Genomic DNA, 18235 nt, shown 5'->3' on the forward strand with positions numbered 1-18235 from the left:
TTCCCATGGTCACAAACTGTACAACACAAAAGCAAGTATAGTTATGAGGTACTCAAGTTAACTTTCTCAGAAAGTATCTAGGCACTTTCAAAAGCAATATACTGTTCACTGGAACATAATGTAAGTGGTTTATTTCCTGCCAAGGGCCTCAACAGGCCTTTCATAGAATACAATTCTTTTTAAAGATTCTACCTTTAGAATAGACTCCTGCATTTTTTTCCTCCATATAACAGATTTTTCTCAAAGGCAATGTCAGACATACTAACCGCCTTAATGAGAAATCCTGATTCTCTGAAACCAAGATTGAATAACTCTTGTGATAACTTATTAAAAGCAAAAAACCACAGCAACTTGAAATTCATCTTTCAAAATCACTGAAGAATACTTACATTGTTAATAGACATAGGTATCTCCAATTGAACACATTTTGATTTTGCTGGCATTTAAGATAAAGTTATGAAGTTATGAAGGTTCTGAAGAAAAAAATCAGAATGGCTATTGACATATTTCTAAAAAATATCTAATTCCATCGTATGAACCTGGAAAATGGAAGAGAGAGGTCGTGTGCAGCGGGTTCAGTAGAATTACCAGTCGTTTCATTTCAGAATTCACTTAGTGAGCCCCTCAATAAAACTGCGCTAGAACTAACTTCGTGCTAAGATTGGAGTACAAAGCCGACACTCCGTCCAGCGGGTTTCCCGGCTGCCTTTGTGCTCAGGCAGCAGTCCCAGGCCCTGGACACTTCCCTAAGCTGGGCTAATGGCTTTTTCAGGTCTGCCATTAACATCTGGAGAATGGGAATTCTCCCTTTACCAACCAATTTCCAGTCTTTAATCTCGGGAAATGCATTTCAGAGTGGAGAGCGATCAGGGGACCTTGCTCTGTTAAAGTGGGTCGGGGTCAGCGGAGTGCTGGTGACTCACACCTTCATCCCAGCTACTCAGGAGGCAGAAATCTGGGGGAATCCCAGTTGGAAGCCAGTTCAGGAAAGTAGTTCATGAGACCCTATCTCAAAAAATACCCTTCACAAAAAAAGGCTGGAGGGGTGAGTCAAGTGGTAGAGCGCCTGCCTAGCAAATGCGAGACCACAGTTCAAACCCCAGTACCGCTAAGGCAAAAAAAAAAAAAGTGGGCGAGGGTCCGCGGCCTCTGTCCCCACCATGCGGCTGTGGTGCGGCCTCCTGACACCTGGATCCGGAATCCCGATCTGGCATCGGGAGAACAGCCAGTGTCCCCGTTCCACCCCCGCCAATGCACACGCCCATCCAGCTATGTCACATGGGTCACTGCTGCCGCCTCCAAACTCGGCCCCAGTGCTGGGGATATGGCTCAAGTGACAAAGCATCTGCCGAGGAAGCCCAAGGCCTTGGGTTCAATCCCCAGCACCAAAAACAAAACAAAAACAAAACCCCTTAACCCCCACCATGGTGTTTTCTCCGCTACCAACCCCTCCCTCGCTGCACCTTTCCAGGCACAGCCCTGAGCTCGCTCCCGTGAGTGCAATGCACACGTCACTCACTAATGCTAACCCGTGTCACGGCCTTCTGTTCACACGGATCCCCACCGCCGGAGGGCGGAAAGGGGCTGGAGGGTGACTGCAATTCCTAAAGGCCGAGCGTTCCACCATGCTTCCACAAAAACCCATAGTTCCGGCGTGGTGAACACGTGGAGTGCAGAAATGGCGCGGCACAGTCTAGTCTATCTCCTTCCGCGGGGGTGCTCCTGAGTTTTGTTCCCTGTAATGATCTGTAATCTTGTATGTGAACTGTTTGCGCTTTACTCCAAGCTATGAAACATGAGAATGACTCTGGAAGCTTCCGATTTATAACCTGGTCATATGTACAGGTAAGTCTGCACTGGCATCTGAAGTAGGGGTGCTGGGGATGGGCAGTCTTGGCGGACTAAGCTATTTCCAGAGGTAGAGAGAGTCATATTTGTAGGATAACCTCAATCTGGTGGCGGAAGTGAATCACAATATTCTGAGAGTATTAAGAGAACAGTTTGTTTTTTATACAGGGTCTTATACACAGTAATTGTTACTGTAATTTCCTGTTTCTACTCTCCTATGTCCTAACTTCCCTCTTCTCATATGTGCATATTTATCTACTTATTTTTTCTTTCTGGAAATGAAACCAGGGCCTTGTCCATGCTAGGCAAGCACTCTACCACTAAGCTGCATCCCCAGCTGTTTTTTTTTTTTTTAGACAGTGTCTTCTGTGTAGCCCAGGCTGGCCTGGAGCTCCCCATCCTCTTGCCTCCCTCCACTCCCAAATGCTGGGATTCTTGCCCAACCATGCCTTGCTCTTTTATTTATTGTATCTGTACATACAACTTTGCTCTGTTCCAACCCAACAAACATTTCAAATCAAATACAGTTGTATAATTTTTTTGTAGATTTATTAGTATTATTATTTGCCCAAGATGATCTCAAACTCCAGGGCTCAAGTGATCCTCCTGCCTTAGCCTCCCCAATACTGACACTACAGGCACATACCACCATGCCTGGGCTGAAATAATTTTTTTTTAGCTGTACTGGGGTTTTGAAGTTACTGCCTACACTTTGAGCCATTCCACCAGCCCTCTTTTGTGATGGGAGTTTTTTGAGGTAGGGTCTCATGAACTATTTGCCTGGGCTGGCTTCAAACTGCAATCTTCCTGATCTTTGTCTTCTGAGTAGCTAGGATTATAGACATGAGTCACTAGTGCCTGGCGGATATGATTTTTTTTTTCTTTTATAACAGGGTCTCCCTATGTGGCACAGGGTGGCCTTGAACTCTTGATCTCCTGCCTCAGCCTTCCAAGTGCTGGGATTTTATAGGTATGTACCACCATGCCTGACCATAAATTTTTTATTTGTAATCAGTTCCTGTGTGTTTATCTGTGAGCTAGAAGGAAAACTCACTAGTAAACCATTTTGGGTTGGTTGTAAGAATTACACAAGGTAGCATGTTTAAGATTCCAACAGAGTGCCTGCCTCATAGTAAGAACTCAAAAAACATGATAGTGTTCTTATAACCTTGCTCAATTAATCCTTTCATTATTGTGCATTATAAAATAATTCATATAAATAACATATGGGTATAAAGTTATATAAAGTGCCAAATTCTTGGGTCTACCAGCTAATTTAAAGATCAGTGGCTCTGAGCAGAGAGCTCATTTGAGGATATAATTTGTTGTTTCCTCTCCCACAACTCCCTACTGGAGACTGAATTCAGGGTCTCCTACTTGCTATCACTTGAACTACAACCCAGGCCTTATTTGTTGTTAGGTTTAATAACCTTTTGGATTTAAGAATGGTCAGATACCACCATAAACAACAAGAAAATGGTGTCCTGCTGTTATAGTAAGCTACATCGTGTGCATACCTTGTTTACCAAAGTAGGACATTCTGATCCTGGGATACTGTTCTAGTAAAAAAAAAAAAAAAAGCTTGTTATTTTGCATCAAATCACTCCGTGGATGAGTTCATTTCTAGTGGTGAATATCAGAACAACAAGCTGAGCTACTTGCTGAGGTCTCATGACTCATTGTAACCCGGCTGGTTTGAGAATAGCTCAATTATCTGCCTCAGTGAAAGAGAAATTCTGTCTGGGCACTCTCTTAAGTTTGATGAGTATATTACACACTGATTGCTTCACAAAAATTTAGAAAGCAAGAAATGGCCATTTTGTAGGAAATTACTGAGTAGCGCCCAATTTGAGGTTTCACTTATAATAGCTAGAAAAGTTTTTAAATCAAGCTTTCACTTATATATAAGACTGAGACAAATGAATGTGAATATTCTTGTGAATATTCTAATATAAATTTAAAATGTTTAGATATTCTGTATAATCATTTCTTTTCTACCTGTGTTTTGGGAGCTACAATATGTTTCTGAGCAAAACTGGAAACACCACTTTTATGAGTTTGCTATATTACAATCCTTCTTAGACGACAAGCAGTTTTAACCATGTGCTGTAATTCAACACCCCCCCTTTTTTTTTTCCCAGTAAACTCCCCAAAGCAAAAGGCAGAAGAGAGAAAATCCCCATGTTTATAGGTGAAATATCTTTTGAGAGCAAGGCATCTCTCCTGACAAGGAACAAAGACTTTATCTAGGATTCTTTTAACTGTTACCTAAAATTGACCTAACTTCTTTGATTAGTGAATATAAGGAACTGCAGTTGCTAAATATACACCGAGCTTGCCTTATTCACGGATTTATTACATGTGATTTTGACCAAGCATGGTCAAAAAATAATAAATTTAAAAATTCAACAGAAATTTCATAAGCAAAAATTGTAAATTCCCATAGACATTATGTAGTTCAGTCAGTCCCAGGTTATGTTCAGTTGAGTTTAAATTGCCATGTGCGGCTGGTGGAGTGGCTCAAGTGGTACAGCACCGGCCTAGCAAGCACGAGGACCTGGGTTCAAACCCCAGTACTGCCAAAAAAATAATAATTGTGTGTGATGTTTCCCTGTCCTAATTTTGTGAAAATCTGCTTCCCCAAACTCAAATGGTATCCAAAAAGCAAGTTAAAAATGAACGTACTTAGTTTTTTTTTTTCTGCAAGAATGTGGGCTTGTTTTATTTGATAAAATGAAAATCTGAGATTAGCTGAAAGATGGCGTCTTCATTGGAAGTTGGGCAGTGTCGTGGTTGAAACGAGCCGAGCATGCGCAGTACAGCACTGACCGCTGCACGTCCTGAGCATGCGCGGTTTTCCTCCAGGGCGCTCTTTGAAGCCATAGAGCTTATACCAAGCCTCTGCTGTACTTTTGTGTATGTGTGTGAGTGTAATAATAAAATCAGAGGTAAATGATTTTATTTTAGTGAAGTAAAAGCCCTTGCGGGGCAGAATGACAATTAGAAGAAAGGTCATGGGTAAGGTTAAAAACACAATTGGATGATAGAATAAATATCAACATACCTGCCGTAAGTTAACCATATAATTGATTTGATTAAGCTTTTATTTTCTAAACTTGGTCTTACTTCCGTAAATAAACTCTCCCCTGATCTTCACAAACCTGTGCCCCATAAATCAGAGTCCTTACTCTACACCCTTTACTTCTAAGTGAATTGTTACTTAGGTTCTTGAATGCTTATTTGATGAATGTCTGTCTCCTTCACCAGACTGTAGTTTTGCTTTCCTTTATGCCCCCAGAGCCCAGCTCAGTGCCTGGAAAACGGGAGGGTTCATTCATATGTACTGAGTGACCAAGAGACCGCTGGGTGGGAGGGTTGAAAAAAGTCATCTATGCCCGGGGAACTTGCCTTAAGTATATGAAAAGACAAAGGTGGATTGAGAAGGGGATTGAAGTTCTTTGTTATCATCAAACCCATTAGTTTCTGGGCTCGGATCCTTTCTTATAAAAGGGTTTAAAAGAGTCAGGAGCCTGTGGCTCACGCCTGTAATCTTAGCTACAAAGAAGGCAAGGATCAGGAGAATCATGGTTCCAAGTCAGCCGGGCAAATAGATCTCAAAACCCTATTTTTTACCCAACACAAAAAAGGCTGGCTGGCGGAGTGACTCAGATGGTAAAGTGCTTGTCAATCAAGCATGAGGTGCTGAGTTCAAACCCCAATAACAAAAAAAGAAAGAAAAGAATGTTGAGTACCTAGGAAATCTAGTCTCATTTCTGAGCGATGTGTTAAATCTGTTCAGCCCTCCATTAGACTTTTGATTGACAGCAGGCCCCATTTCCAGGGAAAGAGGATGAGATTTCTCTCAAACTATTGGCAAGAGTAAGCAGTGTCTTTACAAGTAGTTATAAATGTCCAATCAGGAGGTGCTTATAGGGCAAACCAGTTTACCTAACTGCATTCAAAAGGAAGCAAACACCAACCATGCCTAATTGCATAAGTAGCATTTAACACATTTAAATGCTGAGTACTTGTTAAATACAAAACAGTGCTGACCAGCTTCTCGTGCATTTTCACAGTTAATTCTCACAACAATCCTGTGAGGGACTATCATTATTTCCATGAGGCTAGGAGAGGCTGGCTAACTGGCAAAAGTGGTAAAACCCAGACCACCATCTGTCTGACTTCAGGGGCTCTCTTCTTCATCCTATCCACCCAGTCTCTGTGTAGCAATCATCTGTTAAGGTGTGTATCTCCATGACTAGCCTGTGAGAACCTCATGGGGAGGGCCTACCTTTCACTTATCCGACTATGTCTAGATGGAACAGAGCGCCTGTGTATTGTAGACAATTAATGTCAGTGAATAGAGCAGCAAGCACTCGATCATCAAAACTATATTACAAGGCAGGAATGGAAGGACATGCCTGCAATCCTCCAGAATCTGAAGCAGGAGGATTGTGAGTTCAAGGTCAGTCTAGGCTACCTAGGGAGACCCTGTCTCAAAAAAAAAAAAAAAAACAGAACAAAACCAAACTACATTGTTTAGTATGACTGAAATGTTGAATACATTTAACTACATACTATGTAGAAATAAAATATAAAATAAATATTTATATGATAAGATAAATGATTATATGTAAATACATCTTATTTGCCTTTAAATTATTAATTCATGGGTCTTTTTTTTTTTTTTTTTTTTTGTTAGGGTCTTGCTTTGTAGCTCAGGTTGGGCTTCAAACTCAAGATCATCCTGCCTTAGCCTCCTGAGTTCTGGATGACAAGAATGTGCCACCACGCCTGGCTTAATCCATATTTTATTTTGAAGCATAAGAACCTGCCATTATGTTAGGTCAGATAGTCTAATAATAGCACTTTTATATGGTACTGCCTAATAAGTAAAAATCTATCTGGGAGCTAGTGACTAATGCCTATAATCCTAGCTTCTTGGGAGGCCGAGATTGGAAGGCTTAAATTTTGAGGCCATACTAGTCAAATAGTTCGGGAGACCCCATCTCCAAAATAACTGATGCAAAAGGACTGGAGGTGTGGCTCAAGTGGTAGAGTAACTGCTTTATAAGCATGAAGTCCTGAGTTCAAACCCAAGTCTCACCAAAACAAACAACAAACAAAAAACTTATGTGAACCCTTACTTATATAATTATCAAAATGCTCCATTACCAGATTTTTTCTATCAGAGGTTCATCATTATAAACAGAGAAAAACATTTTTTGAAAAGTTAAGGATGTCCTATCTATAAGCACCTTCTTCTAGGTTCAATGATCAATGTGGATGTATTTTACTATTTTTCATGCTGCTCGGGACAGTGAACATTCGGCCAGGCACATGTGTCTTAGACTTGGCTTGGGTTCTTATCTCTCCCATGATGCTAAGTTGCATACCAAAGTCCTTCTCCACCAGTCCACCCTTTTTAGCATGAACACTGCGTTTATCCCAAGCCCTAGTGTTTCTCAAGTGCTTTTGTGTTGATTAGATTGCACGTTAATAATGGTCACTTTTTGCTGAATATTGATCTTACTGTATCTGACTATGTAGAGCATTTGCAGTGGAGCAACTATTTACAATGGAACAATGCTATATAACTCATTCCCTTATTACGCCAAGTGATGGTTGACTGTAGTAATTAGTAACTTTTGTTTTTGCATAAAAAAATCAGAAAATTAGCACTGCAGCGGTGACCCTGGATGCCATGTCAAGCCCAAGTGGGATCTGCTTTGTTTCTTCTCGATTCCTAAGAGAGGACTGTGGCTTCTCCTTATTGAATTCCTTATGTGCCAAACTTTATGAAATGAATTACTTTATAAATGTTTTACCTTTCACCGAACACCTAGGAATTGCCTTCTATTTTTGGTATTCCAGGAATATCTACCTAATCCCATTGGTGAATTTAAACTCTTTGCCTACTCAGTCTTCAATTTTAAATTCCACTTAAATCACAGTCCACTTGGGAATATCCTGGTCCTAGTTGAATTGGCCTGTGTTTGATCACTGCTCTATTATCTGGCATGATTAAATTCTGAAATACGTATGTAGGAGCAACATTGAGCTAACAGGTTTTGAGAATTTAAGCTAGATCCTTTAGTGCACATTGCAGTAAAGGTTAGGATTTGTGGATGGTACTGAGCATGTTGTAAGGGAAGAGCACAGTGAAAAACGTAAACTATGTAAACATATTTTTGTTGAAACCTGAAATTTTTCTTGTCACAGAGTACAAATGGAGTAGCATTTAGAGTTTTAACTCAGGATTCAATAGAGTGTACCTGTTGGCTGGTACACTGGCTGCTCTCTTGGCCCAACAAATATATCATACCTAGAAGAATTTTCTAGAAAAGAACATCTGCTTATCTGCAGGGATTGGTTCTAGGATCCCTCTGGATATCAATTTCTATGGATGCTCAAGTCAGTTATGTAAACAGTGTCCACAGATACCCAGTGCATTCCCTCCATGCAGCCAGATGCCCAAGAGGAAAGTCACCTTAGCTGAAGGGACAGTGGTGAGATCAGAGGGCTTCTCAGCTAAATCTACTACTGTACAACTGCAAATGAAGTAAAAAAGGGCAGCAGGAAAGGATGAATCTACAACAAAAACGTGTGAACAAAAGGAGACTGAGGGAAAATAGGCTGAAGAGGCTTACCAAGAAACAAGAGATTCACTTGCAGAAAAAGGGGAAACTAAAAATAAGGAGAGGCTGGCATCTAATGAAGTCAGAGAAATAGAAACCAAGTCTAATTGATACCATATAACCTGTATTCCTTAACAGATGTCCATCTCCCTTCTACAGTCAGAGGAACAGCTGAGTTTTTTAAGATGGAGGGAATTGTATATCCCATTCTAAAATGTAAATGTTTTTCTTTTGGAAGGCAAAATCGTTTGTTGGTTCTGAGTTTTCTTTTTTTTTTTTTTTTTTCAGTACAACCAGAAAACAGTGAGCTAATGAATTATGGGAGGATTTGTGGTCTTGGGGTCTGCTTACCATTCTCTGTTGGGGGAGGGGACAGGTAGTGTGGTGGTAGCTTTTATATCCTATAATACAAAGCTGTAGTGAATTGCTGAACCTTATGCTGCTGCAGTATCCATTTTGAATGTAAATTGGACTTAGTCATACCAAAAGCAGGGCTTAGTCAGCCTTGACAGTTTCTAGTTTTCCTGGTTCCTCAAGGTGATGGATACAGATTCCTGCCTTATACAGCTGCCTCCAGCAGACAGCTAGATACAACCTACTTGCTTCACCCCACTGATGCCCACACCCTGTGTGGACAGTGCAAATAAGCCACACTAGTTACCTCTCAAGTCACAGAGTGTCTCACAGAACTTTAGCCCGCTGGCCCTAAATCCACAAATTTTAACCCCCCATGGGAAACATGGTTGGGGACACCTTGGACCCAGTAACCTGTGGGTCCCTGGTGTTTCTGCGCCTTTGGCACTGCAGGAGTGTGTGTGTTCCAGGTGACTTCCCCTCCCCATGGGCTGTGCAGAGCTTGCTCCCCTCTGCTCTCTGGGCTCTGTAATTACTACAGTGCTTGTGTTGTTTCACTCTCTTTGTTGTGCTGCCGCTTCTGCTTCTCATCTGACCTACACACTTGAACTCTCCTCCTGATCAGGGCTCTCCTAGAGAGTGGCTTTTTTCATAGGAATAAACTGGACAAAAGATACACAAGAGCCACAGGATTCTGCCATACAGACAGACCCAACTTGAATATTTAGACTTTAGGTTGGGGAAAGCAACATGCATTTAAAAGAAACTGGACTGGATTATTTGAATTTTGATCTTTTTCTGTGCTAGCAAGCGATGCGCAGAAGTATGTACTCTTCAGATGCAGGGCAGGGCATGGAACCATAGCTCTCAGTCAGCCATGCAATCATGATAGAAAAACCATACTCTCTAGTGCACTGTGTTGCTAAGCAACGATGTTCAGTAGGTTACGCATATTCAATCTGTTTTCAATTTAAAATGTTTTCAGCTTACAATGAGTTTATCAGGTTGTAACCCTCTCATAAATCCAAGAACATCTGTATAAACAAATTTCCTTTGCAAAGGACACCTGGTCGCAGGTTGGACACTTAAGTATTAGGCCAGGCTAAAGAAGTATCCAGAGAAAGGCACTGGAACATCTATGACACCTTCCCTGGAGCCTGCCAGGTGAAGAACTAGGTCCTGCTCTCTTTTTCAGGATCAAATTAGAGGATGATATAATGGAGCAAGGAGAGGTTTGTGGTCATGAAGACAAGGAGCACAATAAAAGGCCCTGGTCCTGCCTTTAGCCTTTTGTGTGGTTTTCCCACAAGGCCCCCACTGCACACAGAAGCAGGTCTGTCACTCTGCTGCACAGCACCTCTGCCTCCTGTGGCCTACCCCTTGTTCACCCCAAAGGGTCACTGTTGTTGTTGTCAGTGAAAGTCCTTGTAGAGAGAGCAAATTGCCCCAACTCCTGCTCTAACAGGGAGAGCATGCCACACAGAGGTCCCAGACTGACAGGAGGCAGGACTGAAGACAGGGTCAGGAGAGTTGAGGAGCCTGGGTCAGACAGTGAGGCCATGACCTCTACTCTGATGACACTAATGGCTGAAGGTATTCGGGAAATTAATTTCCATAGCAAGGGAACAGGAGACATCCCCTCCTGTCACCGCTGAGCTGGAGTCATAGCAGGAACTCACATCTTGATCTCAGTAGGAATAATCATCTTGGGACGGAGCCGATCACATCGCCACAGGGGAATAAAGTGGAAGTTTGGGATTTCTCCTTGGGGTCTTTCTTGGGTTCTGTCATTCTTTGTCCCCCTGACCCCAAGGAGCACAGCTGAGAGATAGAGAGGCAGCTGTGAACAGGGCCAGTGAAAACATGAAATGGAGGCTTCTGCTCAACAACAGGGGTAACTTGCTGTCACCAAGAGTGAGGCAAAGTCCAAGAGAGGGAAAAATATTTCAGCCACATAAAAACATAAGCACATCTGTAAACTACAGATTTTAAACAGTGATGCTGAAGACGTGTGTCAGTGGCAGAGGATGTCTTAGCATGTGCAAAATCTAGGTTTGAGCCACAGTACTGAAGAAAAAAAAAAAAAAAGGAGATGTGGTACTAGTTATGTGACCTCAAAAGCAAATGTGAAAAAATAGATATTTACAAAACTAAACCATACTAAATCACAATTTGGAATCACAATCTGCAGTTACTATGTTGAATGTTTTCAATTAATTGTACTCTCATATTGTTTTTAAGAGAATTATTTCCTAAAGAAAACCTCTCCTGATCAAGGGACACTGTGCCCACCTATAGAAATCCCTTTGTATAATTATTGTATGCTAATAAAAAATAAATACATACAAATAAAAATTTTAAAAAAGAAAAGCCGTCCTTCCTCTGGGCTCTCCCTGTCACTGTCATATGAACGCTGTTACATCTTTGGTTTGGGAGTCCAGTTTTCCTAATAAGCTTATGTTAACGTGCTGTGAACAGCTGAACAGTTAACATTTCATACACATGATATTAAATTGTGACTTAACAGGTAGCTGACATTTGAAGATGTTGACACTTGATATCCTCTTAAGGAACATTTGCATCCAACCTTTAAGCTGAAAATTGCTGAAGTAACTGTTAAGAAAGGAATCACACTATACACTGTTTCAATTCTCAGGGCAGTAAGTTAAGAAGTGTGGACAAACTGAAATCCATCTGTGCAGATCCCCAGCACCACCAGCAAAATCTCAACTGTGCAAACAAACAAGAACACAAAACAGCCACCAGTGCTGGTGAGGACGTGCTGGAGTTGGAACTTCCATGCCTGTTGGTGGGGTGCAGAACAGGGCAGCCATCATGGAAAATGGCGTGAAGGTCCCTCAAAACAAGTAACCATCACAACAGGAAAAACACTGTCCGACCCTACTCCTAGGAAGGATGGAGGGATGGAACGCAATCAGAATCACAGACCCGGTAGAAAAGAGGTTCCCGAGAGCTAGAGGAAGGGAGCAAAAATCAGAGTTTGCTGCTTTTTCTCAAGGTTCGGTTTCTTGAGATAAAAGTTCCGGGAATCAGTTGCACAGCGACGTGAATGTGGTCACCGCTACTGAACTGTGCACTTAAATGCGGTAAATATGGTAACTTTAGTTACTATAAAAAAAAGTTACAATTAAAAAAAATCCCGTAAAGCAAAGGATTTGGAACAATCCTAAATTTGTATGGCTCGTTTACCCTGCCCATTCACTCCCCGGAAACCACCGGAAAGGCTGTGGCACATCACTCCCCGCCCCCACCGCCCATCTCACTTGGCCTTGGCCTTGCCCTTGAGTGGCCCTTCTTGGCGCTGAGCCTCCTGCATCTAGGGAACGGTGAGTATAATAAAAAGCTTCTCCCGTCCTGGCCATCATTTCCGTGTTTGTATCTTACTGGACCTGCCCAGTGGGTCCAGGGATAGGGCTGGGGACAGTTGTGCACTGAGCAAGCGGTGTAGATGGGACCAGATGGAGATGGTGGCCGTGATGGCCCCAGGCACACCGCGCTGTAGTGGGGGCGTGTTGAGTGTTGCTGGCAATTGCTCCTGTTGTTTTTTTCCCAGGTTTTGCTCTGCCTTCTCAGCCTCCAATTAGTGAGCTGAGTCATCCTGAGCCACACCGTGCACCATATGGGGCCTGCTGGCTCATGGAGAGTGGCCCATGTGAGCATGTCCGCGCACACGTGGCACATGAATTACTGCATGAGGTGCCAGGTATGAGACAAGTACAGGTCCCAGCCGCATAGTGTGTCCTGGGATGCAGCACTCTTGTCATGTGTCATAGGCGTGCGGCAAAGCGTTTTAACCGAAGAACAGTGGGGTTCATTGTACCCCAGAGTTCCAAGATGAGAAGACAAGAAGTAGGAGGAGACAGGGACATCAAGCTTTCCAAAGACTTCCAAAACAAAGTGATTATACCCAGGTACCAATTATTCTAAGAGCAATTGATAATGAAGGTTCAGAAATGCAGCAAGAACAAAGAAACAGAGTAAGACAAATCGGATGCTGTTCATCTTCGGATGGGTGGGCGACGGGTAGGTGTGGAAAACAATTCAGTGTAAAAAGTTTTTCCTGCCTCGTGATCGGAAACATACTACTTTCATCTAAGAGTTCTAGTTTTCTTAGTTTTTCTACACTTAACGTTCCACAACTGTTTGACTTTCTGAATCACAGCTACTTAAAACCCAAATTTATAAGGGTTTTTTTAATATAGGTAAAAGCCGAGAAAATTACGTTCTTTGTACTGCCACCTCCCCCCACCCCAGCAACATTGTCATTTTCTGCCTTTTAGTGTATTTCGATTCATCAGTGTCTGTAGCCAATCCTGTAGGATGGTCCCCAAACACTTTTGACAAGGTCAGAAACACGAATCTGCAGGCAGTGCGTTTTGTAAACTATTAGGAGTCCTTTCCCTTTTAGGCAGCTGGTAGCTAGTCCAAGTTCTGTTTTGTAAATAAATCTTCTGCAGGAATCCTCATCAAGTCAACTGCATTTGTGTCAGTTTGAGGAAAACAAAGAAGAAAGTACTTACCAGTTAATGTTCTGTGAAGAGAAAGGCTAGTGGGTCGCCTGGGGTAACCTCCCTGCAAAACCACGATGAGAAGGAAAGTGGCTTTTCCAGTGCTAAGTTGGATACTCTTTTTTTTTTTCCAGTCTCCTTGTTCCTCTTTTATCTAGCTTTCGCAATATAGAGAAGAGTAATGTTGGGTTGCCAATGCGGTTTTTCCCTTTGTCCACTGTCCTTTACTTGGAAAAAAAAAAAAAAAAAGCACCATGTATTCCAGGAACAAAGTAGGCAGTTTACATACTGTACAAATTAGTAAATTAGTTCCTTCCCTGGGTGTGTTTGTATAACAGGTCTGTTCTTTGATTAGAAGTCATTGCTGTTTGCTGCCCTGCTGCAGGCCAAAAAAAAAAAAAAAAAAAAACCCAGTGATTTGAACCTTCCCTCTTCCCGCATTCCCTTCTGTCTGGGTAGCTTTGCTTATGAAAAGTCAACTTATATTAGTTGCAGTGGAATGAATGAAAAGAAGCCTTAAAATGTCAAAGTTGAGTTGTTCGATGCACAGAAAACCATAGGGCTCAGGAAAGAAATTTAGCTTTTTTTTTTTAAAATAACTGGGTGTTAGTGTGTTCTGATAGTGAAAAAATGGAATCATATATTGTTTATATTCTAATTTTTAATTTCTGTATATAGGTGTGTGGAGAGAGAACTTTGATCATTCTGAGGAAATTTAAGATTTGATTTTTATCCCTCATCACTCACTGTCTGGGGCCCTGGCAGATGTGGGCACATCCATGTACCTGAGGCAGGCCCAGAATCCAGAAACCCAAGGGGTGAGAAATTTGGAGGATGAAGGTAAGAAAACCCGGATGTGCTTAGCTTTTCTCTGCAGAACTGTCTTGATTTTTGTAAGGTCTACCATCAACGTGATCATGTGGTATTTGAAACTGAACATTGTTAGGCCATAAAAAGGTCAACTGCCAGAGAAGCACACAACTTTGTATTTACCTCCTTCGAAACCTGAGAAAAGTCTAAAGCAGTAATTGTCAAGGTGGGAGTTGGGTGGGGATGCAATTTTTCAAACTCCACTTATCCGTACCCAGGAGGAATGTACACTCCCACACTTGCCCTGGGGGGAGAATGAAATCCCTTGACTCCAGGGAGATAAGCACTGGTAAAGATCTTGCAGTATTTCTTTTCAGCGGTTCCAGAGGTGGATGCGTAGGGGTCAGTGAAGGGGGTGGTTAGTGGTGCTGTCTACTTCTTTGGCATCAGCGGTATTAGTATTTACTGATAGCTCTATACTGTATTCTATAATTACACAAAAGTTCAATTTTGTGTACAAGAGGCATTCTTGAGGAGAATTTCAAAGAGGCTGTGGTTACTTAACATGTTTTTGAGGTTTTTCTTGTGGTGATACAGGAAGCACTGAGTGACAGAGAATAAAAAAAAGCAATAAGAGGAATGACATTGATTAAGGATTATACTATGTGTCAACCATATTTTAAGGATAGAACACACTGAAATCCAGGAATGCGTTTTATGTTAGCCACCACCTAAAACAACAAGAGTCGAAACATGTACTTGTTCAGCTTTGAAATTGGTCCAAGAGTTGGGCTCCGGTGGTTCATGCCTGTAATCCTAGCTACTCAGGAGGCAAAGATCAGGAGGATTGCCATTCAAAACTAGCCCCGGGCAAATAGTTTAGGAACCCCTAAAAAACCCATCACAAAAAAGGGCTGGCAGACTGGCTTAAGCAAAAAGAGCATATGTCTAACAAGTGTGAGGCTCTGAGTTCAAACCTTAGTGCTGCCCCCCACAAAAAAAGAAAGAAATTAGTACAAGAATCAGTAAATAAAATTGTCATAGTAAATAAAATCTCTTTGCTAATGAGCACTATAATTTCTGTATGTTTGCAGAGCACATCTCCTCTCCGCCCCCCCCACCCCTTTTTTTGTCTTGCTGTTGTCCAGGCTGACCTGGAACTCCTGGGCTCAAGCAATCCTACTGCCCCAGTCTCCCAAGTAGTGGAACTAGATAGGTTTACAGCACCATACCCTGTTCCGGAGACCCTCCTCTTTCACAGTCTAAGAAAGCATGGCTTGATGTTGATCAGTTATGGAAGAGTAGCTGAAGCTGAAGTGCTCAGATGTGTTAGAAATAACCTGCTTGCCACCCTGGAGCATTCAGGGTACAATAAACATCAGTTAGGCTGTTTAGGGCATTCATTAAGCTGATAAAGCTAGTTAATTGAAGACCCATTAAGATAGTCTTTACTGTAAGTGGTTGAGTTGGATTTTGGTTCCCACATCCTGACTTCAAAGACCATTCTCTTGCCTATTGCTTATCCATCTCCTTCTTGGAAGAGATGGTACAGAATTGAGTGGATGGAAGGAAGGGGTAGCAATAACTTCTACCAAATAAAAGAATTTCAGAACAGTTTGACCACTTTCTAAGTTACTTGCAAATTCTGCGAAGCCTATTAGGGTTAGTGTTTCCAGGAGTTTCTTTTTTTTTTTTCTTTTATTATTCATATGTGCATACAAGGCTTGGTTCATTTCTCCCCCTCCAGGAGTTTCTTGAAAGAGTGTATGTGCATATGTATGTTTGTAGGGCTAACTGGGCTCAACTTCCTCAGAGGGGAAGATACACAGTTCCTATATCATATTATTTGGGGGAAAAGGATTTCCCATCCATACAAGTAGAACTTCTCTACTGATGCTGGAAAATTCAGTTAGAGAATTGTTCTTTACCAGATACTATATCGTAAAGTAAGAGCTTTGTAGTAATTTAATGCAGCCCTCCCACTTAGAAATGGTTAGGTGATTTTAAATGGGTCATCCCCTCTCCCTGGCTCAATCCCTGCAAAAAAATCTGGGGTTAGCAACGCTTATCTTTTGATTTGATCAAGGATACCATTTTTTCCCTTTCTTATTTGATGTTAAAATACCATACTTTCCCCAACACCTAAATACTCTGATGGTAGGAATTTCAGAAACAAACATTTGGGAGAATACAATTGATCATGTTTACTTTTGTTAATAATCATGCCTAATCTTCCTGGTGTTTTGTTTTTTTTTTTTAATTCAGTCCAGAACAGAAGCACTGGAAAAGAGATCCACAAGGGACATTTTCTCACAAAGAAGTTAATTTGCGAAAAATGGACTCACTTTGAAATTCTTTCCTCTTGTTATCCAGGGTGTTAACTATCTCATATGTGAGGGCGCTGCTTCTTCAAGGTAGGCAGGATTGGAGATTAGCCTTTGTGGCCTTTGTTTTATTTGATTGCACAGTGAGGCTGGAATCATGCAAAGCTTTTCCTAGGGATGGAAATGGATTCGCAGCACAGACTCTGAGGCCCTGGGGGTTCACAGCGAGAAGCCATGGCAACCCTGTCATACAGGGGCGTTTTCATACCACTTAAACCAAAGAATTATTAAAGGCCGCTGAGGACAAAGCCTTATCCAAATTCTAGCTTTTAATTCTGTATTACCCCCTGCAGGAACTGAGCCTTGAGGATATTAGGGAGGGTGTGTGTAGGGGGGCAGATCTGTTAGAAGACAGCCTTATATCTTTTTCACTAGATACACGAAGCTCTAATTCCCTGTGGAAATGTGGGGAACAGCTTCTATTTTCTCTCTAATTTGAATAAACCTTCACAATCTGCCAAATGTCAATTCAAATGAGATTTGGATAAAAGGATTGAAATTGATTTTCTTAGCTACAGTCTACTGACTCACATGCATGGGACAGGTGGGGTGGGAGGATGAAGCTTTTATGTGGCAAACAAACACTCACCTCTGGAAGGTGCCTGTGCCTGTGGCTGTGGGGAGGCTGGAAGGCGCGTACAGCCACGTCTCAGGGCTGTGGGCTGTGAATCCTCCAGGTTTAATGATTTCTCTGGGAGAACTGGTTGCAGCTGCCCTGAGTGGAGGAAGAAATATTTCCTCTCTTTGTAACCAAGAGCGGTAAATAATCTTTGAACTTATTGCCCTGGGAAAGGAAATGTGGTTTGCCAGCGGTTAACTCAATCTGTTGTACATCAGTTAGTCAGCAGGCATCCTTGGCCCTGACGCAAGAGAAAGGACTTCTCTGGAAGTTCAGTCCACTCCCAACTACCGAGGCTAATTATGCTACTTGTGTCCTTACGCTGCACATATTTATGAGCATGATGTAAGGATATCTGGATTTTTCCAAAACATCACATCTTAGGAAAGGCAAAGGACCAGAGAATAAAGCATATTTTCTCAACCTCTTTAAGCGGGTTCAGCTGCTAGTTTTGCATTTTTCATTAGGAGCTGGTAGCCCGGGGACGTAACTGCAGCTGTGGATGTATTTTGTTTACGCTGTGGTGTTTTCTAAAGTTTCAATTAACTTCCAGCATTTAAAAATCAAGAAATATTCAGTGGCCACCTAGATTATTGACTCTTCATGAAAAAATTAGCAGATGTGGGTTTCCTGGGACAGTGTCCCAGGAAGGATACGGTTGGGAGTGGTTGAGTAGTAACTGCTCCCAGGATCACCTGCTCACTTTGGGTGAGCATTGCTTCCCAGCCCTGCATCTTTCTCCCCTGTGCTCCTCACTCATGGCCACCACCCATCTCAGTCCTCCAGCAATTTGCGTTTTCCATTCTTGTGTCCCTTTCTAATTCTTTTCCTGTGGAATTTCTTCAATTTAAGAAAGTTGAATACACAGAAAAATAAGCCAGTAGGTGATCATTTTTGTTACATAAGGAATTTTAGTTTTGTTCATTGAAAAAAGCGAAACCCTGCACTCAGGAGGATGAGGCAGGAGGATCAAGAGTTTGAGGCCAGCCTGGACTATGTAGTGAGACTGTCTCAAAGAACATTTAAAAAAAAAGTTAGTTCTCAATGAACTTC

At 42.0% G+C, this 18235-nt stretch overlaps 1 protein-coding gene across 2 annotated transcripts in view; it reads right to left on the bottom strand.

Moving 5' to 3' along the window:
* The window catches only part of Cmklr2 (chemerin chemokine-like receptor 2), a 38827-nt gene extending 21433 nt beyond the window's left edge, over positions 1 to 17394 (bottom strand). Inside the window, exons 1-2 of one of the 2 annotated variants that reach the window (XM_074071544.1) lie at positions 17153 to 17394; positions 13382 to 13591 (exon numbers count right to left, since the gene is read on the bottom strand). The gene's annotated coding sequence lies outside the window, so the exon portion shown is untranslated. Of the gene's footprint in view, positions 1 to 13381; positions 13597 to 17152 lie in introns of both variants that reach the window. The other variant, XM_074071543.1, reaches the window with a different exon arrangement.
* Between the last annotated feature and the right edge of the window lie 841 nt (positions 17395 to 18235).

Source organism: Castor canadensis, chromosome 4, assembly GCF_047511655.1.
Source record: "Castor canadensis chromosome 4, mCasCan1.hap1v2, whole genome shotgun sequence".
Classification (NCBI taxonomy): domain Eukaryota; kingdom Metazoa; phylum Chordata; class Mammalia; order Rodentia; family Castoridae; genus Castor; species Castor canadensis.